Below are 18,262 nucleotides of genomic sequence, written 5' to 3' on the forward strand. Positions count from 1 at the left end.
GGAATGTTCATGGCTCTCTCTGGAGTATAACCTCTTTGAGGGTATATTTTTTCATCCTCATAGGGTCTGTAAGTAATAGTCTCTAGGGCATTTATTGCCTAGCACTGAAGCAACGCTCACTTCCAGGAACTTTAATTTTAATTTAATTTGTACAGTACTCCTGGGATGGTAGAAAGTTAGGTAAGAGTTAATTAGTTTAGCAGATTTGGTTTTTTCCTCTTAAATTATGCTTCAGTAAAATATTAGTGTATACCTTTGTGTATGGGCATGTGTGTGTATGTTTATGCGTGTGCGCACACACAAATGCCCACACCATTGCATGCTTATGGAAAGGGAGTAGTGTTGAAAGAGAGGAAAGTATATAGAGGTGAGAATAGAGGGGAACTGAAGAGAACATTCTTCACTTTATGGTTTTTCCAAGGAGCAACTGCGCTCTTTCCTGAAACCGTCCACCTCTTTGTCCTGCCAAATTATATCTTTCCCATCTCTTTGATTTTGGATAAAATTTATCCATGGAAACTTTTCTAGTTAACCCATAACGACCACACCCCTTGCATCTCTCTGATAGGTTAACACATTCTGCATGGATGTGTTAAGACATTCTTGAAACAGTCTAGTGTATCTTGAGGCTATCTTTTATCCATCTTATCGCCTCGTTGTCCTTCCTGAGATAGTACTTCCTAATTTAATCTTAGAGCCTTTCCAGAGGAATAGTTCATGACTCTTTGAGAGTGAAAGAATTCTGCAGGATATTTGATCTGGGTCAGACCCTAGTGCTCACCTCCATAACCCTCTCATTTAGCTGTGCCCATGGCTGCCTGGACTGAAGACTACATTGCTCCAGCCTCCCTTGCAGCTAGCTGTGGCCATGTGACTAAGTTCTGGTCAGTGAGATGTAAGTAGAAGTGCCACATGTAACTTCCAGAAGTGATTTTTAAAGCAAGAAGGTGCTCCCTTTTAAGCCCTCTCTCCTTTCCAGTGGAGAGGGATGTCAAAATAATGGATGAAGCTTGAGGGACCATCTTAGACTATGAGGTGTGATCCCTATGCTAAAACTGGCAGTATAGCAAGGTAGAGCCGCGTCTGTGATGATTTTCTGCTGATGCATTTCTAGATACCTGCCCCCAGTCTTCTTTTATTTATTTATTTTAAAATTATTGATTGATTGATTTGACTGCACCGGGTCTTAGTTGCAGCACATGGGATCTTTGTTGCCACGTGCAGGATCTTCAGTTGCAGCATGTGAACTCTTAGTTGCGGCACGTGGGATCTAGTTCCCTGACCAGGGATCGAATCCAGGCCCCCTGCATTGGGATCGTGGAGTCTTAGCCACTGGACCACCAGGAAGTCCCCAGGCTTCTTTTACATGAAAGAGAAGTAAGACATTTGCCTTGTACAGGTCTTCATTATTTAGGGTTCCATTATTCACGGCCAAACCTAATCCTAACTGAATATAGTCATAAAAAAGACCAAGATCTGGAGAATTACCAACAGGCCTCACACAAGATTGACATATTAAAATCACTTTGGAGTGATAGTACCTCTCCTTATTTAAGCCATTCCCAGGAATTTGAAAGAAAGGAGCAAAAAAATTCCAGGCTGGCATGATACCACAAAAGAAACTACCCGAGAAGATTCTTGTTGAGAATGTAGTGACGTGGGCATTACATACAGTAGAGAAACTGAGCTCCAGGAAGGAAAGTGACTCTCCCTAGACCACCCACCTCGTTAGTTAGGCTCTGAACTCTCCTTCCTTGAGTTTCCTAGGCCAGTTCTCTTGCCTCAGCACATTTTATCTGCAAATTTAATCCACTCTCCATCAGGAAAATTGGTTATACCCTGGGAAACTGGGCGGAAGCAGAGTGGAATATTCATCTTAGCTATAAGGCCGTGGGTAATCAAACACTGAGCTTTCATCTACCACCCACAAAAGAGAAGTTTAGCTTTCAAAACGTCTGCAAAAAAAGTTCTTTCAAGTTGTGTCTTTCTGACTGTAGGAAATGAGTCCTGCATGAGATGATACATGATAAAACACTTTGTGTGGGGCTGAGAGGTGCAGTGGAAGGCAGTACTCTCCTGTCTTCCTGTGGAGTTAGAAATCTCCAGGTCCCAGGAGTCGACAGGTGGACCAGTCACAGTTACAGTTACAAAGTTGTGCTTGAGATCATGAAATGGAAACATAAATATGACAAACATTTTCTTTGGTACTAGATGACAATTTCCCAGTGCACAGAGCTCTTCAAAAAACAATATCGCTATTTAAAAACAAACAATATGCTGTTTCTTTCTACTAAATCTTTCAGCATATTTCTTATTCATTGCAAATTTCTAACACCTGTCTGTGTATAAAGGTGCTAAATCCGAGTTGGATATAACAAATCCTCATATAATGGGAGTTATGCTTTTTCAAAGGCTTTCCTCCCCGTCGTTTCAGGAAAGTTGCCTATCTTAGAATCTCAGGTTTTTAACACTGACAGAAACCTCTTAGTTCAATATATAGAGAATCTAATCCCTTCATTTATAAATGAGAAACATTGAGGTCCTAAGAGAAGAAAGATTGTGCTACAGACTAGCTCACCTAGCTCTAGGTCACAGAGCTAGCTGAAGTTTTAATAAGTATCTCTTCAACTGCTTTTAAATCTTTTCAGAACAGATTAAAAAGAAATATAGGACTTCCCTTGGTGGTGCAGTAGTTAAGAATCCACCTGCCAATGCAGGGGACACAGGTTCAAGCCCTGGTCCGGGAAGATCCCACATGCTGTGGAGCAACTTAGCCCATGCACTGCAACTACTGAGCCTGTGCTCTAGAGCCCGGGAGCCACAACTACTGAGCCCACGTGCCACAACTACTGAAGCCCGCGCACCTAGAGCCCGGGCTTCGCAACAAGAGAAGCCACCGCAATGAGAAGCCTGCACACTGCAACGAAGAGTAGTCCCTGCTTGCCACAACTATAGAAAGCCCGTGCACAGCAACGAAGACCCAATGCAGCCAAAGAAAAAAGTTTATTAAAGAAAGAAAAACTTAAAAAAAAAAAAAGAAATATCTTTTCTTCTGTTTTCCAAGCCACCCAGCAGTCCAGATGAGATCTCAGGTTTGGAATCATAAATATGGGACAACAAAGTACTACCGTATACAATTCAAATATTTTTCCTTTACCCTGAAAGAACAAAGTGTATCATAACCATTCATTCTTTCTCACCTTTGTCGTCAGCTTTCTATGCATGGGTTGAACTGGCTTTTCTTTGCACTGAGGTGTGTGTGTGTGAAGATGTCATGTATTAACAGCGAATTAGGAGCATTTCAGAGCAGAGGTCGGCCTCGCTAACACAACCGAGTTTCTGTGTCACGGTGGTGCTGGATGCAGCTGCTGCTCTTAGGTGTCAACAAAGAAAGCCCAGTACAGTGGAGACGTTAGCCTAGGGCTAGAAGAAGCCTCTGAGAGCAGCCAAAGTCCTCATTTGGAGCTTGCCACGTAGCTGTGTTGGCTGTTGGTCTGAGCAAACTGCTAGATGCCCGGAGGCCCCTAGTAACCCACTGCTAGCTCCCAACACCTCTTATATTTACATGGAACAAACTACAGGCCCCCCAAAGGGGCAGCAAATACTTGTGAAAAGAGCCATAGTGCTAAGAGAAGGAGACTGAGATCGTAGCCACCACTCTGCCTCTAACTGGGTGATGTTTCCATCCCATTCGCCTGCATGGTCAAAACAGTAGTTGGCCAAGCTTTCAGTCCTCAGACAGAAGTTATCAGGAAAAAGTAAAACAATTAATGAAATAGCATGCTTTGGGGGAAGAGGAGAGAGAATGACGTATTAATATAACATAACTAGGAGGTGATAAAAATCTACATCTTCTATACATGGTTTATCTGATTTACTACCGGCAGTACCACTAGTATATAAAATATCAAAGTTCTGTTTGATGCATTCCAGGGAATTCAGTATTTTGCCTTTATTGAAATTGATTAGGGTGTGGTACTTTTTACTTTTCATTTCAGACATTTAGAATGAGAAGGAATTGCTTTTCTAGCTTCAACTTAAGAAAAACAGCTAATAAACTCATCAGTATTTATTCAAAAACAACTCAGTTTGCACAGGCCTGTGCTCAGAGATATTGGGATTAAAGCTTGGACCTGCCTGATTCTTGGAGTACATTTTAGGCAGCATGTAATTCATACAAATGCCCTCTTGAGCACCTATTCTAGATGAGGCAAAGAAGGCTGTTTTGACGTTACTGTTTTGAGACGGCCACTTGGTAATTGCCATCTTCACTTCCTTATTTTTTCCTTCACAGGGAACACAAACATTTCAGAACTCTTGTCACTGGTGTTTAGTGAAAACTAATAGAAACTGATTGTCATACAGAACACAAAGGATATAACTGGTTTCACAATTACTTAGTGCTCCCAAAAAACAAACCATAGGGACTTCTAGCTAAACACGGCAGATAAAACAAAACAAAACAAAACATGACCGGATCTCCATTCCCTCTCGAAGCCCCACTAAGATGACAGAGAATGAAAAGGCACACATCAATAAGGACCATGGGAACAAAAGAGGAAATAGCATTATTTTGAAAGCCAGAAAGCAGATGGATGGGCAATAACTGACCGACTAGACAGGAGAAAGCTGAATGGCAAGAGCCTGTAAGAAGCAAAGCCAAAAATCTGGTTTGATGAAGCCACCGAGGCGCCAAGAGTCTCAGCAGTAGAGGCACCAGCTGCCTCCAAAGGGGTGTGGGCGAGACTGACACCAGGAGGAGTGATTAAGAATCTGTTTAAGGAATACTTGGACCTAGATTCCCTATGGTATCCTGCACCGCCAGTGACTATACCTCCTCAACTCAGTACAAGACTGAAGGTTTATGCTCAAAAGAGGTTGAGTGAGACTGCTCTGGAGGAGGGAATACTGGACACAGCTGAGGGCACTCGTGACAACTAGAAACAGGGAGGCTAAGAGGGGCATCTGCAGACCAACTAGTGGCACCGCCAGCAACATGTGACCCCCGGAATGCTGCATGTGCACTGGCAGGAGAAAGGAGCCTTCCTCCTTGGGTAAATGGATCAGCCCAGGAGACAGTGTCTGCAGGCATTGGGGTAACTGTGGTAAGAGTGATGTCCACATCCTAATCCCTGAAGCCTGTGACTGTGTTAGGTGACATGGCAAAGGGGAATTAAGGTAGCAGATGGCATTAATGTTGGTCATCTGCCAGCCACAGTAGGGAGAGTGTCCTGGTTATCCAGGTGGGCCAGTGTCATCCCCAGGCTCTTTAGCAGTGGAAGAGAGAAGCGGAAGAGGTCAGAGTGATGTGATATGAAGAAGACTTGACCCACTATTACTGGCTTTGAAGAGGGAAGGAGAGGGCCAAAGGTCAAGGAATACAAGTGGCTTCTAGAACCTGAAAAAGGGAAGGAAATGGACTCTTCCCTGGAGGCTCCAGAAAGGAATGCAGCCCTGCCGACAACCTAATTTTAGCCCAGCAAGACGGAATCAGACAACTGACCTCCAGAACTGTAAGATAGTAAGTTTATGTTGCTTTAAGCAGCCAAGTTTGTGGTAATTTGTTACCGTTGCAATAGAAAACTAGTGCAGACACAGACTGTTGGGGGAGCCCAACGGTGAATCTCATTTGTTGCAGATCCCACGCATACTTTCATTCCTCAGACAGGAACTTTTTAGGACTTCTGCCACTAACTTTTTAGGACTTCTCTTGAAAATGGACAGCCAAGGAGTAACAGATATTTGAAGGAAGTATCTAACATAAAAGGCAAAGTTCAAAATTAATAAACACCACAGAGGGAAGAGACCATTCAGGGAGCAGAAGAAAATGTAAAAAACAAACAAAACTCTCAGAGAAATAAGATATTGCATCCATGAAACAAGAACAGAGTGCTCTTGAAAAGGAGCATTCACAAGACTTAAAGCAGTCTTAGAATTTAAAAATATAATAGAATAAATAAATATTAAATAGAATGGTAGAGAAATAAAGTTTTAAAAACCAAAAAAGAGGTCAGTGGCAACCCATCGACATGGATCTCTGTTAAAGATATCAAGAATAGGTCTTACTTTAAGAGATACCAAGTAAAACTTAAAAGAAAACAAGATTGATTGCTATGCTCAGAAACACTTGGTACTCCAGGGCAAAAGTTAAGTACAACACAACCAAATAAAGAATGATTGTCCATGTAACCAACAGAGATATCATTTGTCAAATCTCTTATGCCTGAATAAAAGGGCATGTGATATTCTGCGGAGATAATGCTCACGAACTCCCAAAGCACGGTGTGACGGTTGGCCTGACAGCTATTCTGCGGCATTCTGTCCTGGCCTCCTGCTGGCCCGCAGCCTTCTCAGTTGGTTTTACATGGACAAGATATAAATACAATGAGGAAAGCTTTGATGGTCAGCCTGGTACCTTCACCTGCTATCTGAACTAAAATTTTGCCAGAACTACCACTGGAAATAAAGTTTTCGGGGCTCTGAGGGGAGTTGTAGATGGAGGCTTATCAATGCCTCACAGTACCAAATTGTTCCCTGGTTACGATTCAGAAAGCAGGGGATTCCAAGCAGAAGTACCTCAGAAGCACATTGTGGCCCAGAACGTTGCAGGTGATATGAGTTACCTTATGGAAGATGATGAAGATGCTAACAAGAAACGATTCTCCCAATACATAAAGAACAACATGGCTGCAGACATGATGGAGGAGATGTACACGAAAACTGTACTACTGTATGAGAGAATCCGGCCTATCAGAAGCAGCCTAAGAAAGAAGTTAAAAAAGAAAAAAGAGTTGGAGCTGTTCCAGAATGTCTCTTGCTCAGAAGAAAGATCAAGTAGCTCAGAAGGCAAGCTGCCTCAGAGCTCAGGAGTGGACCACTGAGAGGTAAATCAAACCACAACTTTCTATGAAGATTTTTCAGATAAAGACAATAAACTTATTGACAAAGCAGTGAAAACCACCACCACCAACAAAAACCTTCGTAAAAGTAAAACAAGTGAAAACAGTTTTTAAAATAAAATAAGATTAAAAATAATTATCTGTAAAGGATATCCAATAGAAGTCCCATAATAAGTAGAAAAGTTATTAGATTGAGTCAACATGCAATTAGATGAATGGAAAAGGACCCCCACTGAGATATATCATTGTCTTTTTTTCCCAGAAGTCCAGTAACAGAGATGATTCTAAAAAATTCTAGAGAAGAAAACCTGATTATGGACAAAGGATCAGGCATCAGAAGGTCTCAGAGGTCTTAAAAATAATATTGGAAGTAGAAAAGCAGTGCCTTAACAATTCTGAAGAAAATAACTTCCACCTTAGAATTTCCATCCACGCTGTTAGACAGGTCTGCAGGTGGGATAGCATTTCAAACATTCAAAGTCTCAAAAAGTTGCTGCCTATGCACCCTCTTCCAGGAACCTACTAGAGAATACCCTCCAAAATGAGGAGAAAGAAAGGGGACACCAGTAGACAAGAAAGAGGGCATTCTACAGAAGAAAGGAGCCAAGGGAACCTCAGGGTGATTACTATGAAACAGGGCCAGAGAAGACCGAGTCCAGATTGAATAGAAGGATGGAGGGATCCAGAGGGATGACTCCAAGGGGGTGGGGGAAGAAGTTGATCATTCATCTGTTGTTCTTAGGAAATGTATACTTACTGCAGAGTTTGGAGCCGAATAACTGGCAAGCACATAGAAAAGCTTTAGCAAACAACTCAAAACAAGACAATTAATTACTCTGAGGAGCAGAGCAAAAATCCTCATGTAAGAAAGAAAATATAATCCTAGTTCACTATGAGATCTAGTTATAAGTAAACGTCCATCATTATAATAGGGTCAATATTAAATACTCATTTAACTCTGACTGGTGATATATGATATGTCTATGTAAAGAGGATGGTGGCGAGGGAAAGTACCTATGTGTACGTATACTACTTGTGTGTAGTAGATTGCAAAAATGGCCACAATTTTCTTCTCCCGGTATCCTTCACGATGAGACTTTATAGCACCTCCCATCAAGAGGTGGAGTCTATTCCTCTTCTACTCAAATCCAGCTGGCCTTGTGAGAGAATGAAGTGGGAGTACCAGAAAGCCAGTTCTGAGCCTGGGCCTCAGGAAGCTGCGTGTGCTTCCACAGATGGAGGGGGGACCGGGACCCTGCCCATCCTCTGTGTGAATGCGCCTGGCCTCTCCTGCTAGAGGATGGAAGACCACGAGGAGAATGGAAGAGCCCCCCTAGCTGAGGCCACTCTGGTCAGCCAGCCCCCAGCCACCCCAGTAACTGACCACAGCTGACCATGAGCTCAGCCAAGACCAGAATTGCCCAGCCCAGTCCAGTTCAAACGGCTGATCCACAGAATCGTGAGTGCATAGAAATGGCTGGTTTAGGCCAGTACCTTTGGGGATGATTTGTTACACAGCAAAAATGAACTGATACTATGCGTACGTGCGCCAGTATGTCTACAGGAGGATGTTAATGCAGTAAAGTGAAGGTTTTGTGTTCTATAGTGGGAAATCATTCCATCTATCTAAATCTGAAAAAGCAAGCAACACAAGAGAAGCAGGTTGTTTAGAAACATGACGACAGAAGCAGTGAATGGATTTTAAAATGGATATCCAAGGAATGTAAATCAGGGGTCGGGACGGATAGAGGTTTTCATTACAGGCTGTGTAGAATTGTTTGATTTTTAAAAATTAAGTACGCATTTCATTTTGATAAAACTGCAAATTAAGTGGAAATAAAAAAGAAAAATAACTAGATTTCCCAGTTATTGGCAGTCAGCTGGTGTAGAGCATCGGCCATTGCCAGCAGTAGTCACGTGTTCAACAAACGCCCCAGCAGCTGAGGAATTTCCTACTAACACCTTAAGCCACAACCAACCCAGTTTTCCCTTTTGATTAGTATTCAGTCTTCTAGCTTGCATACTTGTGGTTAGTACACAGTGGGAGAATAGAAAAAAAGCACATGCAAAGTCAGCTGCTGAGTCGCAGACACTGCAGGTGTTCTTCACGTTGGTAGCCTCCATCCTAACAGAGTCAAATAAGGACCACAGACATCAAAACATAATGGAAAACTAGCTGCAACCAAAGCAGGGCATGGAAAAACTGGTCACTAAAAATCATTCTGTGGTAACATTGTTGAATTGGCCTGGGGAAAAGATGGAGCAAATCCCCGTGCTCAACACAGAAAAGTGGCACTATGAACTCAAAACACACACAACTGCAGCAACAATATCTATTGTCAGACAGTCACCCTCTTCTTCCCTCCTAGTATACTTTCTGTGCTTTAAATGTACTTTTATCTTTGTAATGATTCTTTTTAAGTCAGCTTATAGAATTCTCTTTCCTCTGTTACATTGGGAGAAAGTAAGTGATATTTTGAGAAGACACAGAAGGTAAAAACAAGATACTAGATTCTAAATGATGTGTTTATTAGTCAGAACAGATAGATGCTGTAGTAATGAAAGCCCCCAAGTCTCTAGGACTTAACATCACAGGCTACATCTTCAAAGTTAGGTCTTCAGAAGAACTCTGGTTATCTAATTCACTCAAGATCCGAGCTGATACACCCTGCCATGAGCACTTCCTCTCAAAGCTGACCGGAAGTGACACTCATCACTTCTGCTCGTATTTTTTTAGCCACCTTCACATGGCTGTGTCTAAATTCAAATGGGTGGGAAAATGCAATTCTACCAAGTACCCAGAAGGAGAACTGGAATATTTGTGACATATGCCAACTCAATATGCTATTCTCCCTGCTGTTCAACATAGTCATACGTCACCTAGAATATAAATGAGTTATGTGTATTTTTAATCCAAAGTATAGGAACTTTTCCTCGATGAGTTTTACTCTGGAAAATTATTGTGCTTTAGAAGCAGATGATGCATCTGACTAAGGGGGAGGGCCTGGGAGGTTACATGAGGTTTGAAAGTTATGTAAAGTAATGTGGTTTCCTTTTTTTTTCTTCCTGCGGTTTAATGATGCAGCACAGTATTTGTAGACCAATCCTGGTCTTCCTCAAGCGGTTTCTATAACAAGATAATTTTCTTTCACCCTATCACTAAGCAGTTTGCTTTTGCTTCCAAGTAAAGCCTTATTTGTGCCTAAATTTTGAAGACTGTGACTATAAGGGCACACCACTTTCTGCCTGTTTAAGAAATAATCGGGGGGCTTCCCTGGTGGCGCAGTGGTTAAGAATCCGCCTGCCAATGCACGGGACACAGGTTCGAGCCCTGGTCTGGGAAGATCCCATGTGCCACAGAATAACTAAGCCCGTGCACCACAACTACTGAGCCTGCGCTCTAGAGCCCACGAGCCAAAACTACTGAGCCCGTGAGCCACAACTACTGAAGGCTGTGCACCTAGAGCCTGTGTTGCGCAGCAAGAGAAGCCACCGCAATGAGAAACCCGCGCAACAAAGAGTAGCCCCCGCGCAGCAATGAAGATCCAATGCAAACAAACGAGATGATTAATTAATTAATTATTTTTTAAAAAAAGAAATAATCCGAGGTGGTCTGGATGTAAAAATGCTAATGAATGCATGAGAAAACTTTATTTAAATCTCAAAGCAACAGTTGCACTTTGAGAAGGAGAGGTTCAGGTGAGCAGGGCCTGTGGATCTGGAGGATCAAAGCAGAGTTTTCAGATGAGACACTGGAGTGGGGAAGGTGGGGAGTAGGTTTCCGTCCCTGGGGACCAAGGAAGGAAACTTATTTTCCTACTGTTATTTTTGAAGAACTTCAGTGTATAAGCACTGGGCTTCTCTCTTGCATCAGGATGGAAATAGAGAAGTAGGGGTTCTAAATATTTAGCCAAAGTCCCAAAACCCTTTGATACGACAGCTTCGAATATGTCATGCATCACATCCAAGTATGGTTACACTTCCTTGCTAAAATCCAAACAACCAGGAAGCTGAAATAATCAGAACCCTTTATTGCCTGGCAGTAAGAAAATAACACATGGCAAGGAAATCAGTTGAAATCAGGCACACCTTCAAGAGAAAAGCAATTATCAGAATGTTACAGGGTCGGGACTGATCGCAGCCAAATTTCTTAACTTCTTTAAAACATGTGGCACATTCAGGCAGAAATAAACTTCGCTGAGATGAACCATTGACCACATGTGGCTCATTTTGAATTCTAAAATCTTTATTATGGAAGGTTCCATCTAGTCAGAATTATAAGCAGTAAGTTCTTTAACATGAGGCCTAAGGAGATCTGCTGTGAATATTTGTTGTGGATACTCAGACCCATAAGTATGTGCCTTAAACTTTAAACCATCTCTTCAGGGTTCTGAGAGAACCCTCTAGTTCTTACTCACGAACATGCTGGTGACATGTGACAACCGGGGGTCTGAAGGAGTGATCTGAGCTGATCTGCTAAAATCGCCTCTATGTGAGAACCTTGGGGCTAGACCACTTCTGTCTTACAGAAATATGATGCAGGACGTACGTGTGAGCCTCAGAAGTAATTTTAATTTTTCTAATAGCTACATTAAAGAAATGGAAAAATAAACTAGCAAAATAAATAGTAATATTTTTTATTTAACCCAATATATCCAAAATATTATCATTTCAACAGGTAACAATATAGGAAATTATTCATGAGGTATTTTCCATAGTGCTTTTTTTTCCCCGCTAAATCTTTGAGATCTGGTGTATAATTTACACTACAGGACACCTCAGCAGGGATGCACCTCCCTTCAAGAGCTCGGTAGCTACATGTGGCTAGTGGCTATCTTGTTGGATAACACAGGTCTAGATGGCTGTTAAGGACTTTGTGTTTGTCCCTCCAAAATTTATGTGTTGAAACCTAACCCCCAATGGACGGTATCAGGAGGTGGATTTGGGATGTAATTATGTTTAGATAAGGTCATGAGGATGGAGTTCCCCCCGCCCTCACCCTGCCATGCTGGGTTAGCGTCCTTATAGGAAGAGACTAGAGCTTGTTCTCTCGGCCATGTGAGGATACAAGGGGAAGACAGCTGTTTGCAAACCAGGAAGAGGGCCCCGCCAGACACCAGTTTTGCCAAAGCCTTAATCTTGGACTTCAGCCTCCAGAACTGAGAGAAATAAATGTTGTGTAAGCTCCCCCAGTCATGGTATTCTGTGAGAGCAGCCTGAGCAGACTTAAGTCAGTGGCTTTGCTTTTTTCCACTATCAGTTTGAATGCCATGGTTCTCTGTCTCTGTAGTTAGAATGTAAGTATTAGAAAGGCAGGGACCAAAACTTATGCTCACAGCCGTAAGTCCATTGCCTAGCACAGTGCCTGACACGAAATCAGCAGCTATTGTTGAATGAATGTGAGTACGTGTATGCACTCTCTGTCAGCTGTGTCCTCTTGCTTACTGTGGTGATGGAAAGGGCAGGTAGAACACAGGCATTTCTGCTTAGTCACTTCATGCCAGTTTTGTGTGGGTACATTTGCACCTAAAGAATTGCCCAATGAGAACTAAAGATATGACTTCTTTGATTTATCAAAAAAAATTATATTCGGGGGGAGGGTGAAATAGGTAAAGGGAATCAGCTGTATGATGATGGATGGAAACTAAATTCTGGGTGGTGAGCAAGCTGTAGTGTATATAGAAGTAGAAATATAATGTTGTACACGTGAAACTTATATGTTATAAACCAGTGTTACCTGAATAAAAAAATAAATTTAAAAATTACATTCAGAATATGATTACTTTTAAATACATTGTATGAAACAGTAAACATCGTTATTGCCAATTTATCACAATGTTGGGTTAATTCAGATTCTCTACCAAGCATTCTGGAGGAATGGTAAATTTGTAATTTTGTTGTTTTGTTTCATCATGTTAGGTTTTTGGATGAATCCTGTTCTAATCCTGGTTAATGGAACTGTGTGCAACAAAGAGGGTAAAAGAAGCCTCAGTGATGGCCATTCTTCCCTGTAAAGACCTTTTTTTTTTTCATTTAAGAGTACCATTTAGAGAATTAAAACAGGTCGCAGAGTAACACTTGAATATGAGCTAGCATAGCTGGGTCTGTTTCTTCCGCGGTACGAATGATCTCTTCTTTGTATGTATTTTCCTTTGTGTTGTTTCATCTGTGAATCTTCTTTCCCAACAACCATCTCCAAAAATGCTGATGAAATGATAAGACACCTCCACAGCAAATGATTTTCCTTTAATTCTTTCACTCTAAAACAGAGAGTTTTAGAACTTTTCTAATACCATCTCCTTTCCAAATCTTCAAGATCATCAAACTTCTTTCGGGTGGGGAGCTTTTTAAAAAGATTAAAGGGACAGAAAATGTAGACAACGGAAATGACAAAAAATATAATAAATAAAGAGGAGGATGAGATTCGGGACATTTCCAAACAGGAAATAAAAAGCAATATGGAGTGTGCCAGGCGGTTGATTAGTAAACATATGTTATTTTTCTTGAAAAAGAAGTATTAAAGGACTTCGCCTCCAGAGATTATATTTCATTGGCTCTGGTGTGGGTCCTGCTCATTGCATGTTTTTAAGTCTCATGGGTGATTTTGATGACCAGCCATAGTTAAGAACCAGTGGTTTAATTTCCTATATAAATTAAAAGAGGGGGTATATAATAGGGAGATATATCCTAAAATCCGTTGTTTTTCTCTTGTGAGACCTTCTCTGGGCAAAGTGAGGTCTTGTCCAGTAGTGGGTCCTGGACATAAATGAGGGTTAATGAGAAATACTTTGAGCTAAAAGTGAAGACAGCTAGGTTTGATTTTTTTTACTGACAACCTGTCTTTAAACAAGTCATTTATTCTTGCAATCAGTTTTTCTACCTGCAAAATGGATTTTGCAAGCAATGGCCCTTACTTTATGTTTGTTGAAAATGTGATTTGAAATGTATTTAGGCTGTGGAAGTTACCTTAATTAAAACTGTTATATCAATAATTACTCATTGGTATATAAAACAAAAGATCAGACTTGCTTCTCAATATTTCCCCCCAAACATTTTCTTGCTACTTTATTCATTGGTGGAAGATCCTTTTTATTTCTCATGAGAAATCATCCTAAGACTTAGTCTAAGGATGGAGGCATAGATAAACACAGCAGGATCACAGATACATAACAGAGATAGGCACAAATACACATGGTTTCTCTGATATCTAGTAAGATCTCAAATTAACACAAAATTAGTTCCAAAAAATTATTTCTTTATTGTTTTATAGTATATTTTCAAATATATGTTTTTTTCCTTATTTGGATAATATTTCATAATAATGCATAAAAATTTAAGGCATTTAAAGCATTCTTTTGTTAATTTTTTTAAATGGTAGGGCTAATTTCAATGAGACAAAAGAAAACTGTGGTTAATAACTAAGTATGAAAACATGGCTAGTTAGAATTAATTTGCATATGGAAACTTAATGTTTCTTCTATTCAAATCGAGAAATTTGCGTAAAAATTGAAGGACATTTCTTTTATGTCGTGTTTTCATTTTGTTAAAGCTCTGGTACTTTATATATCGCAGTGGCTCCAAGCAGTTATTGTTCTGATATAACAGGGTGTTATAGCGATAGCTCAAATTTTGTGGTGAATTCATTTTCGTGGAAAGCCAGTATTATATACTCCATCAAGTGTGTTTAGGATCTATCTTCAGAGAAGATAGATAGAAAAAACACATACTGACGTATCTATGTAAAATCAGAATGATCTAGAAGGATGGAAGGTAGTATCAGCCAGCATTGGGCTGTCTTGCCAAGAGGATACTTCTCTGATTGGTTTATCACTCACGAGAGGAGGCACACACGTGGAAGCCATCTCAGATCGAAGCCAGCACATATGCCTCTTGTAAAATACCACCCTCTGAGGCAGTGGAGAAAAGCTCTTTATTCCCATCCCCACCCCATTTCCTGCAACTTGTGAAGTCACAGAATTTGGGGAAATAGTGACGCTTCCTGGCCTAGATTTAGCACCATCTGGGAACTAGAATGAGCTGCCTGGTGCTGCCACCACCGCTTTCATCTGCCACATTCTCGGAAATTCATCACCCATAGGGCGCTTCTAGCCAATACAAGTCACTCTCATCCACGGGCAAGAGAAAGAAAGACTAGGAAGTGAGTCCTGCCCAAAACGTCCTCCTGGCTGCTTCTGTGTGCTACCACAGCCCGTGTAAAAAGGCCTTAGGCTGACTTCCAAGGCCATCAGTCATTTGGTTCCACTCTGCCTGCTTCTGGCCCCTGCCAGATTGGTCTCAGTGATCTCTGAACAGACTCCTCCCTGCCTCTGTCCTCACTGAGATTGTTGCTCTTCCCTGTTATCCTTCCAGGGGGCAGCCCAAGTCTCACATCTCCAACAAGTCTTCCCTGATTCCTCCAGCTCACACTGCAGTTCCTCCCTTCTGACCTTACAATTTTGTCCGTAACAAGTAATTTAGAACCTAATTACATGCTAGGATGTATTGTCTTTTGACTGTTTCGTGTGTTAATTTTACTTCCCAATTAAATTGTAAGCTCCAGGGGATAACTTTTGTGTCTAATGTCTACGGGCTAAACTCTCACTTTCCCTTTCTTCTGGTAACCATCGGAGTTCTAAGTCCTCAATAGGTGTTCAATAATTCATAGCATCTTAGAGTTGGGACTTTTAAATCCAGATAATAGATGGGCAAACAAACTCTGCTGTATTAGAGAAATAACCACTTCCATAATGCTCTGCCCTCTTCCTTCCTCCCTTCCTTCCTTCCCTCCCTCCTCCAGTCTTTCTTTTTTCCTTCCTCCTTCCCTCCCTCCTTCCTTTGCTTCCACATTTATGCTGAGTTGAAATCTCTCCACCTTTAACTTTTATTAATTTATTCCTTCAACCAAGATTCTCGAGCACCTACTGGGAGGTGGACCTTGCCAGGATCTGGGGATATAAAGGTGACTATGACCTGGCTCAGTCTCCTGGGAAAGGCAAACCAGTGAACACAGGGCAATGTGAAAAGAATTATGCTGGAGGGAGGTTTAAAGTTGCTGAGAGAGCACCTACCTCCCCCTGAGGTCACAGCTTTGCAGTCTTGCAAGGTCAAAACAGATCATTACTAAGGCTTAACTAGCATTGATTCAATTGTGAAGACCTACTACAGATTCTTAGCAGGGAAATGACTAAGGCTGACTTAAAATCGTACAAGGAAGTTTGCAAATTATGTACCAGTTGTTTTTGCATCATTTTCTTGATAGAAGCCGCAATCTGAGAGAGATTGTTTTGTCACCAACTTCTGCAATTTCTAAGACATTTTATCCCTTCCTGGGTTATCATAAAGAGTAGAGGAAATGTATGTAAAGTATCTGCTGCTGCAGTAATGACAATTATGAGAAAAATAAGTTTAGTATTGAGAGCTCACTATTACTATTGGATACTATTAGATATTAGCAGAGGTAGATGCTATCTTAAGCTATTCATCATATTAGCACTTTTAATTCTCACAAAATCCCAATGTACTACTATTACGGCTGATTTATAAGTGAGAAACTGAGATTTAGAAGGTTAAGGAAGGTCACTCCCTACGTGGCAAAGCTGGGATTCAAAACTGGGCAGTCTGGTGCCAGAGCCCAGCACCTGGCTTTTGCTACTATTGTCTGTAGCGCCAGGAGAACAGACATTTAAAAGAGAAACTCTTAGAAAATTCGGTACACAGGCTCTTGGTCGTTTCCAGTGGGTGGGCTAAGCAGAAGGGACAGAGGATCACGTGTGAACGTGTAAGAGGGGCGAAGTGGGGATTAAGAGGACAGCTATTGGGCTATAGCACCGTCTGTCACGGCCCAACTCACACACAAACTCCTGGGGCCCACTTGAGCTCCCAGGCAACGCCATTTCTCTTCCACACTGCTGGTCTGCTATTAAACTTCCAGATTTCGCTTGCCTGGTTTTTAGAAACCAGCGTTCCTTTCTTGTTTCCTAATTCTGCCATCTTTACAGCAAACACACAGCAGTTTGGGAATTCTGTCTTCCCCCTCCACCCTTTCATCGTCAATTTCAACCAGGAACAGCAATAGATTCATTAGATGGTAAGAGCTAACGGCATGTTATTCCCAAACACCATGGTTTAAAGTAAAAATTACAGTTGTCTCTTGGTATCCACAGGGGACTTGTTCCAGCACCCATGCAGATACCCAAACCCAAGGACACTCAAGTCCCTTGTATAAAATGGTGTAGTATTTGCATATAACTTATACACATCTTCCCTTATACTTTAAATCATCTCTAGATTACTTATAATACCCAATACAATGTAAATGCTATGTAAATAATTGTAAATACAATGCATATAATTTTTAAGCACATGGCAAATTCAAGTTTTGCTCTTTCAGAACTTTCTGGAATTTTTTGAGTATTTTCCATCCAAGTCTAGTTGAATCTTGGGATGTGGAACCCACGGATATGAAGGGGCTACCATACTCTTTTGTTTTAGTAAAACCCCAGCTTCAGGGTACCACTGAGGACTGGTTGCCAGAACAGAGGTGAAGAAGCTTCGGGGGCTTCTGGAAAGCTGTGGGGGGGGGGGGCCTTAGGTGAAGATGAGGAGGCCATTGCAGGTGGGGTGGAAGAGAAAGGAGCGTCTGGTTTCTCTCTCACACTCCTCCCTTCGCCCCTTTTATCTATTCTGATGTCATAGACGCTGCCCTTGCCCAGCCGAGTGAGATAAGGGGTCATGCCTGACAGTAGCAGCCAGAGGGTGGTAAGGGCAAGGGGCCGGGCGGCTGCTCTAGGTCTGCTTATGAGCAAGGGACAGATAAAAACTAACTGGCCCAGTGAATTGCACTGGCCTGCATTTTTTTTTTAACAAAATTCAAATGCCCCTAAACGTTAAAATTCAAATTTTAACGTTTAGAAATTAGACATACAATGCAGAATCACTGTAGAAAAATCAGGATGACTGTTCATCTAGACAGCACTTTTTCTGATCTCTTTTTGTTACATCCAAATAGTGGAATCTGTGGTCATCTCAGCTGCCCACTCATCGTTTGTGGTTTTATGCTAACTTCAGATTTGAGGGATAATCTTAGATTTATTTATTTATTTTAAAAATAAATTTATTTATTTATTATTCATTCATTCATTGGCTGCGTTGGGTCTTCGTTGCTGCACGCGGGCTTTCTCTAGTTGCGGTGAGCGGGGGCTACTCTTCGTTGCGGTGCGCGGGCTTCTCATTGCGGTGGCTTCTCTTCGTTGCTGAGCACGAGCTCTAGGCGCATGGGCTTCAGTAACTGTGGCACGCCAGCTCAGTAGTTGGCGCTCGCAGGCTCTAGAGCGCAGGCTCAGTCGTTGTGGTGCACGGGCTTA

General features: G+C 41.6%; 1 protein-coding gene and 1 pseudogene across 2 annotated transcripts in view; one reads left to right on the plus strand and one right to left on the minus strand.

The window, feature by feature from the left end:
* Nucleotides 1-18,262, minus strand: part of LOC307193439 (uncharacterized protein) — a 121,525-nt gene that overhangs the window by 15,372 nt on the left and 87,891 nt on the right. The gene's annotated exons all lie outside the window — the stretch shown is intronic.
* Nucleotides 4,806-6,888, plus strand: LOC307192342 (large ribosomal subunit protein uL18-like; annotated as a pseudogene). Its single transcript has 2 exons — nt 4,806-4,860; nt 6,096-6,888. The product of its transcript is annotated as a large ribosomal subunit protein uL18-like (transcript).

This window comes from Stenella coeruleoalba, assembly GCF_951394435.1.
Source record: "Stenella coeruleoalba genome assembly, chromosome: 10".
Taxonomy (NCBI): domain Eukaryota; kingdom Metazoa; phylum Chordata; class Mammalia; order Artiodactyla; family Delphinidae; genus Stenella; species Stenella coeruleoalba.